Below are 15,497 nucleotides of genomic sequence, written 5' to 3'. Positions count from 1 at the left end.
GAACTGTACAAGTTACCAATTAAATGAAGGAATGAGCTCCGTGTATAGAGAGGACCTCACCGTTTAAGAAGTAACCAGAAACGATGGAACCCACTATTTATTTATCCATTTCTATTTACTCCTTTATTTTAGTTAATATGCTTTTTTGATACCTAGTATCAATACAATTTCTTATTTCAAGGCGAAATGAAATGCCTAGAAAAAGGAAAAATCGTGGTCGGGACGGTTAGAGTAGCAAAAGCCATTGGAATTTTTATTTTATACATTGAAGAATCCGTTTTGTTATTAATAGACTAGAAAAGAATAACTGAAAGAAAGAATTAGTTATTCATCAAAATTTTTTTATTCAATGACCAGAATTAAACGGGGATATATAGCTCGTAGACGTCGAAAAAAATTAGTTTATTTGCATCAAGCTTTCGGGGGCTCATTCAAGACTTACTCGAACTATTACTCAACAAAGAATAAGAGCTTTGGTTTCGGCTCATCGATAGAGATAGGAAAAAAGGATTTTCGTCGTTTGTGGATCACTGAATAAATGCAGTAATTCGGGGTGGGGTATCCTATAGTTATAGTCGATTAATACACAATCTGTACAAGAAACAGTTGCTTCTGAATCGTAAAATACTTGCACAAATAGCTATCTCAAATAGGAATTGTCTTTATATGATTTCCAACGAGATTAGAAAATAAGGAGATCGGAAGGAATCCAACGAAATGCTTTAAATGAAATGGGGTTCCTCGAGAATGAACTCGGGAAGGTAGAGTAGAAATTAATATGATAAAAATTCTGATTCTGATAAGGTCATCAAAACAAGATGAGCGAAGACGCTCAATAAAAAAATATTTTTTTCTTCCCCAACCGGATTCGATTCTTTGAAGGGTAAGCCTATTTATTTCTGGTTCTAAGAGCAGTAGTTCTAGTGGTCGACTCGCTTCTTTCAAACTGTTTCTCATTATTAAGAAAGGGTAACGAAGATAAAATACGAGCTTGTTTTATAGCAATAGTAATTAATCGTTGTTGTTTTAAGGTCAATCTATTTACTCGCCTAGATAATATTTTTCCTTGTTCACTAATAAATCGACTAATTAAACTCATGTTTCTATAATCAATTCGATCCCCCGATTGGATCGGGGGCAAACGCCTACGAAAAGATCGCTTGGATTTAAGAAAGAGTCGCTTGGATTTATCCATGATTTCTTTATTCCTTATTTCTAATATTTCTAAAAGAATCCTATCCCTATCTCTATTTCTAAAATCCTATTTTGAAAATTCAAATTATAGAATTAATATAATAAATAGGATTTGGTTTGTTTATTTTATTATTGTATTGTTTATTTTATTATTATTTATCATTTCAATATATAATTTAAATATATATAAATTAAAATATATTAATAATATTTAAATAAATAATATTAATAATATAGAAAGAAAATATGCGTTATATAACTAATTATATACTTAATATATTATATACCTAATGTCATATTTTCATATTCTCGGGAAGTGGTGACATACGAGCACTTGATTCGATTTATTTCTTTATCTCCCGTGAATTGTATGTTTGTAACAATAAGGACAGAATTTCTTCAATTCCAATCGATCATGTATTGTGTCGATTTTTTGAGTAATATACCTGGAAATACCTGTTGATTCCTTATTAACGCCGTTTCGAACACAACTGGTACATTCCAAAATAATCGTTACTCGGACATCTTTACTCTTGGCCATGAACCTCCTTTGAGTTTTTAATTCACCCAACTTTTCTATTTTCCGATCAAAAGCGAAGAAGAAAGGAATGAAAAAAAAGAAATAAAAGTTGTTAACTCAAACCAAATCTTGAAAGATTTTGTTGCAATCAATATAGTAAATCAATATAGATTTATAGTAAATAATAAGAATAAGTAATACAACGATTTCGAACTCTATTTAGAATCAAACCACCGTACGGTATTTTCTTTAAGTATCTTGTAGGATACTGTTGTTCCAGCCACATTTCTTTTCGCTCTACTAGTAATTTAATTGGAGCTTGAACCGAGTTTCGGTGAGGTTGAATCCACTTTTTCGTTCTACCTTCCTTATTTATTTTATCTAATTCTTATCTAATTCTAAAAAACTAAAAAAGGGGGGCGGAGAGTAGTCACAGATATTTGATTGTATCTCGATCTAATCTTTTCGCCCCGTCCCGCGACAATAACTCGAATTAAAAAAAAGGGAATGTTAACGCATCCGGGAAGAAACGATTGATCTCTATCAATAAACCCGCTAAAGAACCGAACCAGAGAGTACTTAGTACCGGTGCTACGGAAAGATATGTTTTTAGATCTCGCATTTAAAATCCTCCTTCTTTATCGTATTACATTATGGTAATACATATATAATCGCATGTATGTGTGGTTAAAGACCACTTGATTTGTCTATTTGTACCCGGAATTCCTAATTCAAAATTCAAATTTAAATGTACAATGATTCGATAGATAAGATTTTCCTTTCTTAAAACAGCAAAACAAAATAGGTCCCTTTCCGCCTGAGAATTCCTGCTAAAAATATTCATTTATTATTCATTATATGGTTGTTATATGATATGAGACCAAAAGAGGAAATGGAAAGATCCGTTTTGTATATCAATAGATGAAATAAGGTGTGGAAAACAAGACAGGATTCTCTACAATGACATTGTAGGCCAATTGAAAGGGATGTAGCGCAGCTTGGTAGCGCGTTTGTTTTGGGTACAAAATGTCACGGGTTCAAATCCTGTCATCCCTACCTATTACTTCCTTTGAGCAGTAACGAGGAGTCGTTTTAGATTGATTAAAATTACATACATAATCTATCGTTTTCATATTATATATGATATATGATAGTATAGTTGTGCGCGATGTATTGGGGTTATAAAATAAAAGAATCCTTTTTTACAGTCTTATTTATTAAGAAAGCGCTCTTAGTTCAGTTCGGTAGAACGTGGGTCTCCAAAACCCAATGTCGTAGGTTCAAATCCTACAGAGCGCGATTCCGCTCTTGTTAGGTCGAAAATTACACCGAACTGAAAAAAAATTGAACAGCAATTGAATTTGACCTCCTTGGATTAAATTTCTATTTATTCTAAATCTATAATTTGAATTTATATTTAGAATAAATAGAATTTCGAATTAAAAGTTTTTATTTCTAAAATTTAATAAATATTAGATATTAGTTAGATATTAGAATTCCTTTTATTTAGAAAAACCGAAATGAAGTGAAAACGAAAAGTATTACTTGTTTTGATTTGTATAGTATTATACTATATATAGTATAAATATATATTTATACTAGTATTATACAAATTAGTACTATATCGAAATGAAATCGAAATAAGTGGAATGTAAATAAAATAGGATTAATTCCAATCAATAAATCTTAAAACGCAACATGGAAACACCGCAAACAAACGAAACTGGACGATTCGATCAAACTGAATTGTTGTTTTGACTAAACAAAACGGATGACTTGACAATGAATTTGGTCGAAGCGACTAATCCGATCTATTTTCACATTCATAGGAGTTCGTCTATGTTTGCTTTTACGAATATGATATATTTTAATAATATCAAGTGCTATTCCTATTTTTTCTAATTTCTGGAGTTTTAGCCTCCGATTAGAAAGGGTCCAGAAAACTTTCTAGTTATGAATCGGGTATAGAACCAATGGGCGATGCTTGTTACAATTTCGAATCCGTTATTATATGTTTGCTCTAGTTTTTGTTGTTTTGATGAAATTTTTCTTTATCCATGGGCAATGAGTTTGATGTATTGGGGTGTGTATTCATAGAAGCTTTCATTTTTGCTTATCCTAATTGTTGGTTCAGTTTATGCATGCAAAGGAGCATTGAATGGTCTTAGTTCCTGAATATTCAGATAATAAAGAAAAAAAGTCAAAATAATAATAACATTGAGTATGAATTCCATCGAATTTCCTCACTTGATCGAACAACCCAAAATTCAGTTATTTCAACTACATTAAATGATCTTTCAATTTCAAGACTCCAGTTTATGGCCGCTTCTTTATGGTACCAGTTGTTGCTTTATTGAATTTGCTTCATTAATAGGCTCACGCTTCGACTTTGATCGTTATGGGCTGGTACCAAGATCGAGTCCTAGACAGGCAGACCTAATTTTAACAGCTGGAACAGTAACAATGAAAATGGCGCCCTCTTTAGTGAGATTATATGAACAAATGCCCGAACCTAAATATGTTATATGGGCGTGTACAATTACAGGAGGGATGTTCAGTATTTCTTATAGTACTGTTCGGGGGTCGATAAGCTAATTCCGTGGATGTCTATTTGCCGGGCTGTCCCCTAAACCTGAGGTTATAGATGCTATAACAAAACTTCGTAAGAAAATATCTCGCGAAATCTATGAAGATCGAATTAGATCTCAACAGGGGGATCGGTGTTTTACTACCAATCACAAGTTTTTGTTTGCAGTACTGTACTGGAAATTATAATCAAGGATTGCTCTATCAACCACCATCTACTTCAGAGATTCCTCCTGAAACATTTTTCAACCACAAGGGTTCACTATCTTCCACGAATTAGTAAATTAGGTAGGATTTTTTTTACAGAAACAGACAACGAATTAATCTTCATAAATCGATTTCATCATAAATGCGAAATACTTATCTTATAAAATGACAAATAAAAAGAAAAGTGGGGAGAGATAGATGGGTCGTTTGTCTGTTTGGCTAGTCAAACACGGGCTAGTTCATAGATCTTTGGGTTTGATTAAGGAATAGAGACTTTACAAATAAAGCCTGAGGATTGGCATTCCACGCTGTTATTTTATATGGTTACAATTATCTACGTTCCCAATGTGCCTATGATGTAGCACCAGGCGGACTGTTAGCCAGTGTGTATCATCTACGAGAATAGAGTATGGTGTAGATCAACCGGAAGAGGTATGTATAAAAGTATTTGCTCCAAGGAGTAACCCTAGAATTCCGTCTGTTTTCTGGGTTTGGAAAAGTTCGGATTTTCAAGAACGAGAATCTTATGACATGTTGGGAATCTCTATGAAAATCATCCACGACTGAAACGTATCTTAATGCCCGAAAGTTGGATAGGTGGCCTTTACGTAAGGATTACATTGCCCCAATTTTTATGAAATACAAGACGCTCATTGAATGATAAGAAACTAATTACAACTTGAATATTCAAGGAATATTTGTAATTCTCTTCTAGCTCAAAAGAGGAATTGAGGTTTCATTCGTATTCTTATGGATAGGCTAATAAATAAAAAGAAATAAAAGACAATCATTCGATTTTTGAAGAGACTTTTTATTTATATTTATTTTATTTCGGACGAGCGAGACAATAGGATGAACAACAAGGGTTCTGTACCGTGAACTTGTATCGCGCACATCACTTAGATGAACTCTAGAGAGTCATAGAAGGAATGAAGAAATGGAATATGAAAGAGAATACAAAGAAATAAATGAAAGGATCGGCTTCTATTTGTACTGTAGCTGAGATGAGTCTTGGTTATTTCTATCCTTGAACTCCTCTAGACCTGACTTTTGTTGGGCCTTTCAACCAACTATTTTTATTTTAATCTTTTAATTAAATATGTATGAAGTATTACCATTCTTTTGAATGTGAGAAGCCGCAGTGTGAACAAATAAAAAGAAGAGGAAAGATAAGCAAATTTGTCTTACTACATTATAATAGACACATTAGAATAGACTCTTTGCTCATTTTAAAAAGAGAAAATACAAAATAAAATAAATAAAGAGAGGGTTTACTCTCAGATACCTAGCTAGATAAGTATGTATTATGTCGATCCATATCAATTAATTTGTAGAGTAGATACTCATACAAATTAATCATATGCCAGAACCAGATTTGAACTGGTGACACGAGGATTTTCAGTCCTCTGCTCTCTACCAACTGAGCTATCCTGACCATTACCGACGCATTATCCTCATAATACTAGATGACTTGGGTCTATGTCAATTAAAATGAAAACAAAAAACGAAAAGTATTAAATTAAAAGTCTCGAACAGGAATTTCTTGATCTTCAAAAGGAAGACTTTGTAAATTTAATGAGTAATCATATGTATTATGAATCATTCAAATAGGTATTCCTTGCTCAAGAGATTTCTACGTATATCATATATATATATCACATCACACTATATCACAAGATTTGTGATAAGAGAACAAAATTTGCTATGCTAGGATACGCTTTAAAACGGCAAAGAATAGATGAATGAGAAACATGAGGAACTTTGAACCACTAACAAAAAGGGTAGGATAAAATAAATAGACAGCAAACGGGCTTTTGGGGTTGGGATAGAGGACTTGAACCTCACGATTTTTAAAGTCGACGGATTTTCCTCTTACTATAAATTTCTATTGTTGTCGGTATTGATATTGACAGAACGGGACTTATTTTATTCTCGTCCGATTAATCAGTTTTTCAAAAGATTTATCAGACTATGGAGTGAATGATTTGATTAATGACTATTCTATCGATTCTTTCTTCAACTTGGAATCGATTCACAACAATTCTTTTATTTTTCATATTTTCATATAAATATAAATTGATATTGCATAATAGAAATAAAAAAAATACACTGGTTCGTCTTTTTGAGATAGTTTTTCATTAGTATACCTATAAAAAAATAGGTATATCTTTGCATCCTTTCTAGAGTTTCGATATTCGATATAAGGATTCCTTTACCAACAGTCAACCCCATTTGTTAGAATAGTCCATTGAGTCTCTGCACCTATCCTTTCCTTTTTTCTTATTTCGCTTGCTGAACCTTTGTTCATGTTTATTTTCGTAAAATAATAAAATAATAGGATTTGGCTCAGGATTGCCCATTTTTCATTCCAGGGTTTTCTGAATTTGAAAGTTATCACTTAGTAGGTTTTCATACCAAGGCTCAATCCAATTAAGTCCGTAGCGTCTACCAATTTCGCCATATCCCTTTGTGTCTTGAGATTAGATCTCATTAGGATGCCCTCCTTCCCTTTCTCCTCCTTTTCCCCTTTCTTTCATTTGTTTATTTTTCTTTCGTTTATTTATTTTGCTTTCTTTTATAGATACAGATTCTTATATCGAAGGGTCTTTACTCATTTTCTTGTTTGTTTATCCGTTTTTCGTCTCTATCGGAGACCCATATTAATTTTTATTTGGTCCAAAATATTTTATCATATTCGCAATTCAATATAGATGGGTATTTCATAACATATATATGTCCTCTTACTCTCAGTTTTCTCAGGCAATTTGGTGGAATACTGAAGGTCGATTTTTTCGTCTTAGCTTCTGTCTTTATGAATGAAAACAAAAGAAAGGAGTCTCATTATGATCTGGATTTCATTTCTATGGGTTGCATCTTTTTTCTTTAATTTCATTTTTATTCTTATTATTAGACTATCCTATATAACCATAATAACTAAAAAATAAAATGAAAATTGAATTTATTCATTATTAAAATGAAAATGAAATTAATTATTTTTTATAGTATAATAGCTAGAACTAATTATTTCTATTTAATAACTAGAACTAATTATTCCATTCATTTCTATTTCGAATTCGAAGATAATTCAAATTTTTTGAGTCTAAAAAGAGTTTCATTCTAATTATCTAGACTTATAACGTTTCATTTATATAATCATAAAATATATAACTGCATAAAAGATTTGACTCTTTATCTCTATTTAGAACTCTAACTAAATAGAAATAAATTTAATCTAGATTAAATTATTAAATCGATCGATTAAATGAAATCTATATAAAAATTTTCTATTTCTATATAATTTAGATGTAAAATATATCAAAATATAAAATAAACTAGAAAATAAAATGAGTCAGTAATATTAGTAATATTACTATATTAATATAAAAGAAATATAACTAAGATATAAAAAGATATTAAATATATTAAATATATAAATATATAGATAAATAATAAATATATATAAAATTTTAATTTAAATCGAATTATTAGATTCTATCAACATTAGCTTGAATATTAGATTGAATCTACCATTATTATATTAAATATGTTATATTTATATTAAGTTTATATTAAGTATGGCATTAAAAATTAGAAAAATTTAGTTTTTCTAAATTGAGTCTCTAATTCATATTAATAATTCATATTAATTATGAATAACTAATAGATAGTTAATAGATAAGATCTAATAGTTTGCTGAATCCTATGGATACCAAATTTCTATTATTTGAGCCTGCTTAGCTCAGAGGTTAGAGCATCGCATTTGTAATGCGATGGTCATTGTTCGATTCCGATAGCTTCCCTATTTGTTTGCTTTTTGCCTTTTTACATAATTTAGAATGTTTTTTGAAATCAAAGAACAAACAGTGAAAAGCTTTTCCCTTTTCTTTCCAATTCTTCCAAAGGTCAACAATCTGTTTATTATCTCGTCGAAACTTCCAATTAGGGATCAATTTGAGGAGTTAGATCTTTGAATAAATCAAGAAAAAAGGAACCTTTTTGGTTTAATTTATTTATCTATTTAATATTATATTCAATTTATTTATATATTATATCTATTTTATTATATATATTCTAAATATTTTATATCTAAATATTTATATATTTTTATATTTATATATTAATATTATTTTATATATTATATATATTTATTTCTATTTTTTATACATTATATACAATACAAAAAAAACAAAAAGTAAAAGTATGGATATTGATCCAATTCATCTCATTAATATTTGTAGTACAATCCTTCAGTCGATTTCTATTTCATTTAGTTCAGTTTTAATTTCGGTTTATGAAATTTCAATAAAATTCAAATTAATAAGGAGTCCTTATGTCACGTTACTGAGGGCCTCGTTTCAAAAAATACGCCGTCTGGGGGCTTTACCGACTAACTAGTAAAGGTCTAGAGCCGGAAGCGATCTTAGAAACCAATCGCGCCCCGGTAAAAATCTCAATACCGTATTGTTTAGAAGAAAAACAAAATTGCGTTTTCATTATGGCCTTTACAGAACGACAATTACTTAAATACGTTCGTATTGCCAGAAAAGCCAAAGGGTCAATAGGTCAGGTTTACTACAATTACTTGAAATGCGGTTGATAACATCCTTTTCGATTGGGTATGGCTTCGACTATTCCTCAAGCCCGTCAATTAGTTAACCATAGACATATTTTAGTTAATGGGCGTACAGTAGATATACCAAGTTATCGCTGCAAACCCTGAGATATTATTTCAGCGAGGATGAACAAAATCTAGAACTCTGATTCAAAATTATCTGATTCATCCACCAATGAGGAATTACCAAAACATTTGACCTTTCACACATTACAATATAAAGGATTAGTCAATCAAATAATAGATAGAAATGGGTTGGTTTGAAATAAATGAATTGTTTGTCGTAGAATATTATTCTGCAGACTTAAACCTAACTAAAATAACAACAAGGGTTCTGCCCTTTCACCTGAGTTAAGGTTAAGTAAAGGAAGACAGGGAATGGGTTTGATTCGGAGATTTTCTCCTATTCATGTATGATAGATATGTAAGGAGATTTTCATCCCTGTATGCTATTTTACGTATTCCATATTAAAAGGAATTAAATAGAACCAAAGAAGGGTCTAACTTTAGTATATGTTCTTATTTGATACATTGTAGTCAGTTACATTGGCGAATTAGGGTGAAGGTGCGGAAAGAGAGGGATTCGAACCTCGGTAAACAAGAGTCTATAGCAGTTCCATGTTACGCTTGAACCACTCGGCCATCTCCTACATAATTATTATGGCCGATACCCTGAGCGAATAGCGAGTTATTATATTAGATTGTTCGATAAATGAACAATATCAATTTAACTAGGAAACTTGCTATAAAAATAGAAAACTTTCATCACTTTTTTTTATCACTTTTCTTTAGCTCCGCCTGAAGAATTTTAAAAATGGAATGGGTCTACTTATGTTATTTCGTATTGTACACTTCCTTTGTTTGTGAGATCATTTATTTTCTCACGAGGGGTAATGAAAAGAGTTATAGAATGGATTGCTACCTATGCCTAGATCGCAGATAAATGGAAATTTTATTGATAAGACCTTTTCAATTGTAGCCAATATCTTATTACGAATAATTCGACAACTTCAGGAGAAAAGAGGCATTTACTTATTACAGAGATGGTGCGATTTTATTATTATATATATATTTTATTTATTCTCTTTATTCTTTATTTATTATTTACTTTTTTTATTTACTTTACCACTCTCAGTCTTAGGAAAGACACATTATTCAGAATAGAAAAAGGCTATTGAAAAACAAAAAAGAAATCTACGCTTGTTGAAGGTAGTTTATAACAAAGCAATTCTTCTGTCGTATCCCTGATTAATGCAACTCTCAGATGCTTCAATTGTTGATCGAGTATTGAGCGAAAGGTTACACCTATGGGTCTGTATTGTGGTCAACCCTACTACACTAGGGCAAATTCAATAGGCGGTATAGAGGAAGAAGACGGAATCAACAACACGAAAACTTGTTTATTAATGATTCCCTCTTTATCGGGATCGAACTAAGAGAAATGGTTGGGACAACAAACATCCATCTTGTTCGTACTTTGATACCCATATAACCATCGAAGATTGTTGAAGTGACTAATTTCTGGAAATTAAGGAGCGTTGAGAACAAAGAAATTGTTGAGTTTACTTTTTTATCTAGTACGAACACGCTTGATGGTAAGAAAAGATCTTTGCAAGAGGGTTAATAGAGATTTTGTAAAACATTAGCCCTGCTCAGTTCATAATGACAATATCGACCTTTTTTTTAATTCCATGATTATTCTCATTATGCACATAAAGGAGGAGCCGTATGAGGTGAAATCTCGTATGGTTTTGGAACGGAGAATTCTTTTGAATCGAATGATGACTCGTAACGGATGTCGGCTCAACTGAAGGAATTATGTGAGGCCTTACAGAATTATTATGAAGCTATGCGACTAGAAATTGATCCCTATGATCGAAGTTATATATTATATAACATAGGCCTTATCCACACAAGTAATGGAGAGCATACAAAAGCTTAGAATATTATTTTCGAGCACTAGAACGAAACCCGTTCTTACCACAAGCTTTTAATAATATGGCTGTGATCTGTCATTACGTGCGACTATCTCCACTATAGAAATAAAAAGGAAAGAAAGAGCAAATACGCTTAAAATAAAGCTAGTAAATAAACACGCTAGTAAATAAAATACTAGAAAAAATAGGCTTTCTACATATTGCATCGTCCAAAAACGATTTTATCAGCTGTAACAAAAAAGAAACTTCATAGAAGTCGAAATATGAAGAAATATATATGCCTAGATACTTATTCTATGGATAAAGATCTAATTGATAGAGGAAGCACCGTAAAGATCAATTAGCGAGGTTTTGAGCCGATAATAATAAAAGAACTGCTTATTTATGTCATGATATGAGATAAAATTAGAACGATTATAATAGAGCCGATCCCAAGTTATTGAGCAGCGTGTAGCATCAGATCCCAAAGACAGTAAGTCTTTTTTTATGAGGAAGAAGTCTTTTCAAGGATTCTATATAAATTTCTATATGATATGAAACTGAGATAGTTACCTTCAGAAAATCTAACGGACGACAGCCCTGAAATGCCTATGCTTTATTTTTCTGAAGGTGGAGAAAAGATAAACTTATTATTAATTTAATCCAAATTAGAGTTTGAAACTCATAATTAACCCCTTTTTAACCTGAGACAAATCAATAGATCTATGAGAATCCATTCAATTGGATATATGGTAGGGTAAAAATGGATACCAAAAGAATTGACTGCCGAGCGTATGAGGAGGTAGAAACCTCAAGTACGGTTCTAAGGAAGGAATTGAACTGCCTATTTCGACCGGGGAGAACAGGCCATTGACAGGGGGATTCTGAAATAGCGGAGGCTTGGTTCGACTGGCCGCTGAGTATTGGAAACAGGCTATAGCGCTTACTCCTGGTAATTATATTGAAGCGCAGAATTGGTTAAAGATCACGCGGCGTTTCTTGAATAAGAACAAGAGCTCTGTTTATTTATTATTATTTTAGTTTTAGGATTCGAAATTGAATTAGAAATTAGAGAATTCTATTTAATTTATTTTATTTAATTTCTATTAAATCCATTTATTTAATATTTAATTTAATTAAATAAATTACGTACTATTTAAATTATTAAATTCGATTTTCTAGTCAATTTGACTATTAAATTAAATAGTAAAAATATTAATTTAATTGAATGAAAATGTGTTGGTTGGTTTGTTGGACCCATGGTCAAATAAAACGGAGCATTTTCTCTTGGGAAAACCAATCAAAGAATTTCATTATATCCTTTCTCAAATCGTTCTATTTCGTTTGATATTTCGTAAGGATAAGTAATATACGGATATAGCAAAATAAATATATATATATAATATATATATTTTCTGCTTCTATTTCAAAACTAAAACTAATAAAACCCCTCAAATGACTAACTATCGATACTGGAGTATCCTGTAGTAATGAATGCACGTGATTTGGGATAGAGTAATATTGTTTGTTCTATCTATGTAAGACAAAAAACTCCACCTCGGAACTTCTAATTGAGATATGAATACATACACCGGTTGCACAAAAAATGGGTTTTGTACCAATGTAAGTAAAGTCCGGAAAAGGTTTTATAAGATTAAAAGGTCCGTTGAGCGCCTCATGGATATACATAATAGATCCGAACACTTGCCCCGATCGACTTCAGATCATAATTGCTCTAGTGAATAACTAAAGAAAAAATAGATAGATAAAAAATAGATAGATAGATGAGAGAGATAGAAGAGAAAGAAACCAATTATGCCCTCATAGGTTACCATTACTGACGTTGGCGGGTCTGTTGTGTTGTCCGGAAAGAGGAGGACTCAATGATTATTCGTTCGCCGGAACCAGAAGTGCAAAATTTTGGTAGATAGGGATCCTGTAAAAACTTTTCGAGGAATGGGCTAGGCCGGCCATTTTCAAGAACAACAGCTATGGACCTGATACTACCACTTGGATCTGAACTCATATGCCGATGCTCACGATTTCGATAGCCATACCAGTGATTTGGGAGATCTTCATATTTAGTGCCCATTTCGGCCAACTCTCCATCATCTTTCTTGGCTGAGCGGCATGTATTTCCACGGTGCTCGTTTTTCCAATTATGAAGCATGGCTCAGCGATCCTACTCACATTGGACCTAGCGCCCAGTGGTTTGGCTAATAGTGGGCCAAGAAATCTTGAATGGCGATGTGGGTGGGGGTTTCGAGGAATACAATAACTTTCGCTTTTTCAGATTTGGCGAGCATCTGAATAACTAGTGAATTACAACTCTATTGTACCGCAATCGGTGGTCTTGGCCTTAATGCTTTTTTGGGTTGTTGGTTCCATTATCACAAAGCGGCCCTAAAATTGGCTTGGTTCCAAGATGTAGAATCTATGTTGAATCACCATTTAGCAGGCTACTGGGACTTGGGTCCCTTTCTTAAGCGGGGCATCACATGTATCTTTACCGATAAACCAATTTCTAAATGCTGAGTAGACCCTAGAGATCCCACTTCCCATGAATTTATCTTGAATCGTGATCTTTGGCTCAACTTTATCCCAGTTTTGCTGAGGAGCAACCCCATTTTTTACCTTGAATTGGTCAAATATGCGGAATTTCTTTTATGTGGAGGATTAGATCCAGTGACTGGGGTCTATGGTTGACTGATATTGCACACCATCATTTAGCTATTACTTTTCCTAATAGCGGGTCACATGTATAAGACCAACTGGGGCATTGGGCATAGCCTAAAAGATATTTTAGAGGCTCATAAAGGTCCATTTACAGGCCAAGGGCATAAAGGACTATAGGAACTTCTACAACATCATGGCATGCTCAATTATCTCTTAACTTAGCTATGTAGTAGCTCTTTTAACCATTGTTGTAGCTCACATATGTATTCCATGCCCCTTATCCATATCTAGCTACTGACTATGGTACACAACTGTCATTGTTCACATCACATGTGGATTGGTGATTTCTGATAGTGTCGCTGCGCATGCAGCCATTTTTATGGTAAGGTCAAAGCAGGCATATGCCAAACGTGAATACCCCCGAAGCTACGGGCAGAACACCTGCATAGAAACCCAATCTTGATGAAATAAATACCACGGTTCGATCTTTTCAATAAAATCATCACGTAGTAAATCAACAAAGCCCAAAGTTATGTCCTTCTCCTCTCAAGTTTACTCTACTACTGTACCAGCGTGAATATGATTCCACCAGACATACGTAAAGCTTTAGCTAGTACACGAAAGTGCATACCATGATTCTTCTGTTCATCAATAACTGCGTGCATTGCGCGATGGATGAAGAAGTAGACCATTATCTCGGCAATAATGAGCTCAAGCTTAGTATTTGCGGTGAACCCACCTGTTAAGTAGTCGCACATGATAGAACTCCAATTCTCTAGCACACACGGCCCTTTGATCATTTCTTCACATGTACCTGCAGTAGTATTCAAGTAATGCCCTTGATTTCACCTGTTTCAGCCTGTGATTTAAAAATTGCTTCGGCACAAAATAAGAAACGGTCTCTCCAGCGCATAAATGGTTGGGAGTTCACATTCTCATCATCTTTGGTAAAATCAAGCCCGCCACGTAGACATTCATAAACTGCTCACCGTAGTTCTTAGCGGATAACCCCAATTTAGGTTTAATAGTACATCCTAATAGGGGCGACCATACTTGTTCAATTTATCTCTTTCAACCTGGATGCCATGAGGCGGGCCTTGGAAAGTTTTAATATAAGCAGTAGGGACTCTGCAGATCCTCTAGACGTAGAGCGCGCAGGGCTTTGAACCCAAATACATTACCCACAATGGAAGTAAACATGTTAGTAACAGAACCTTCTTCAAAAAGGTCTAAAGGGTAAGCATAACATATATATTGATCTTCTTTCCAGGAACGGGCTCAATGTCGTAGCATCGCCCTTGTAACGATCAAGGCTGGTAAGCCCATCGGTCCACACGGTTGTCCATGTACCAGTAGAAGATTCAGCAGCTACCGCGGCCCCTGCTTCCTCAGGCGGAACTCCGGCTGAGGAGTTACTCGGAAGGCTGCCAAGATATCAGTATCTTTGACTTCATATTCAGGAGTATAATAAGTCAATTTATACTCTTTAACACCAGCTTTGAATCCAACACTTGCTTTAGTCTCTGTTTGTGGTGACATAAGTCCTCCCTACAACTCATGAATTAAGAATTCTCGCAACAACAAGGTCTACTCGATATAAATGAGGAGTTAATGAAACCTTTTCGAAGAAATCTTTCAAAAATTATCAACGAACTGAAAGGTTCTTTATTAGACCATGGTATTTGATTCGCCAAATACATCATTATTCTATATTCTTTTCATATGTATGGCGCAACCTGATCCGTGTTTTTCAAGTTTATAATTCTTTACTTTTTTTGAATCAAAA

At 33.1% G+C, this 15,497-nt stretch overlaps 3 non-coding genes and 1 pseudogene across 3 annotated transcripts; 2 read left to right on the top strand and 2 right to left on the bottom strand.

Annotated features, from left to right (window-relative positions):
- The first annotated feature begins 2,696 nt into the window (after positions 1 to 2,696).
- TRNAP-UGG (transfer RNA proline (anticodon UGG)) lies at positions 2,697 to 2,770 on the top strand. Its single transcript has one exon. It is a non-coding gene; the product is annotated as a tRNA-Pro (tRNA).
- Positions 2,771 to 2,939: 169 nt separating this feature from the next.
- On the top strand, positions 2,940 to 3,013 carry TRNAW-CCA (transfer RNA tryptophan (anticodon CCA)). Its single transcript has one exon. It is a non-coding gene; the product is annotated as a tRNA-Trp (tRNA).
- Positions 3,014 to 5,868: 2,855 nt separating this feature from the next.
- On the bottom strand, positions 5,869 to 5,942 carry TRNAF-GAA (transfer RNA phenylalanine (anticodon GAA)). The gene has a single exon. It is a non-coding gene; the product is annotated as a tRNA-Phe (tRNA).
- An 8,146-nt stretch (positions 5,943 to 14,088) lies between these two features.
- LOC128288749 (ribulose bisphosphate carboxylase large chain-like) lies at positions 14,089 to 15,358 on the bottom strand (annotated as a pseudogene).
- Between the last annotated feature and the right edge of the window lie 139 nt (positions 15,359 to 15,497).

This window comes from Gossypium arboreum, unplaced genomic scaffold, assembly GCF_025698485.1.
Source record: "Gossypium arboreum isolate Shixiya-1 unplaced genomic scaffold, ASM2569848v2 Contig00272, whole genome shotgun sequence".
Classification (NCBI taxonomy): Eukaryota; Viridiplantae; Streptophyta; class Magnoliopsida; order Malvales; family Malvaceae; genus Gossypium; species Gossypium arboreum.
Note: the sequence above shows the minus strand (reverse complement) of the source record. Positions and strands in the feature narration are given on the sequence as shown.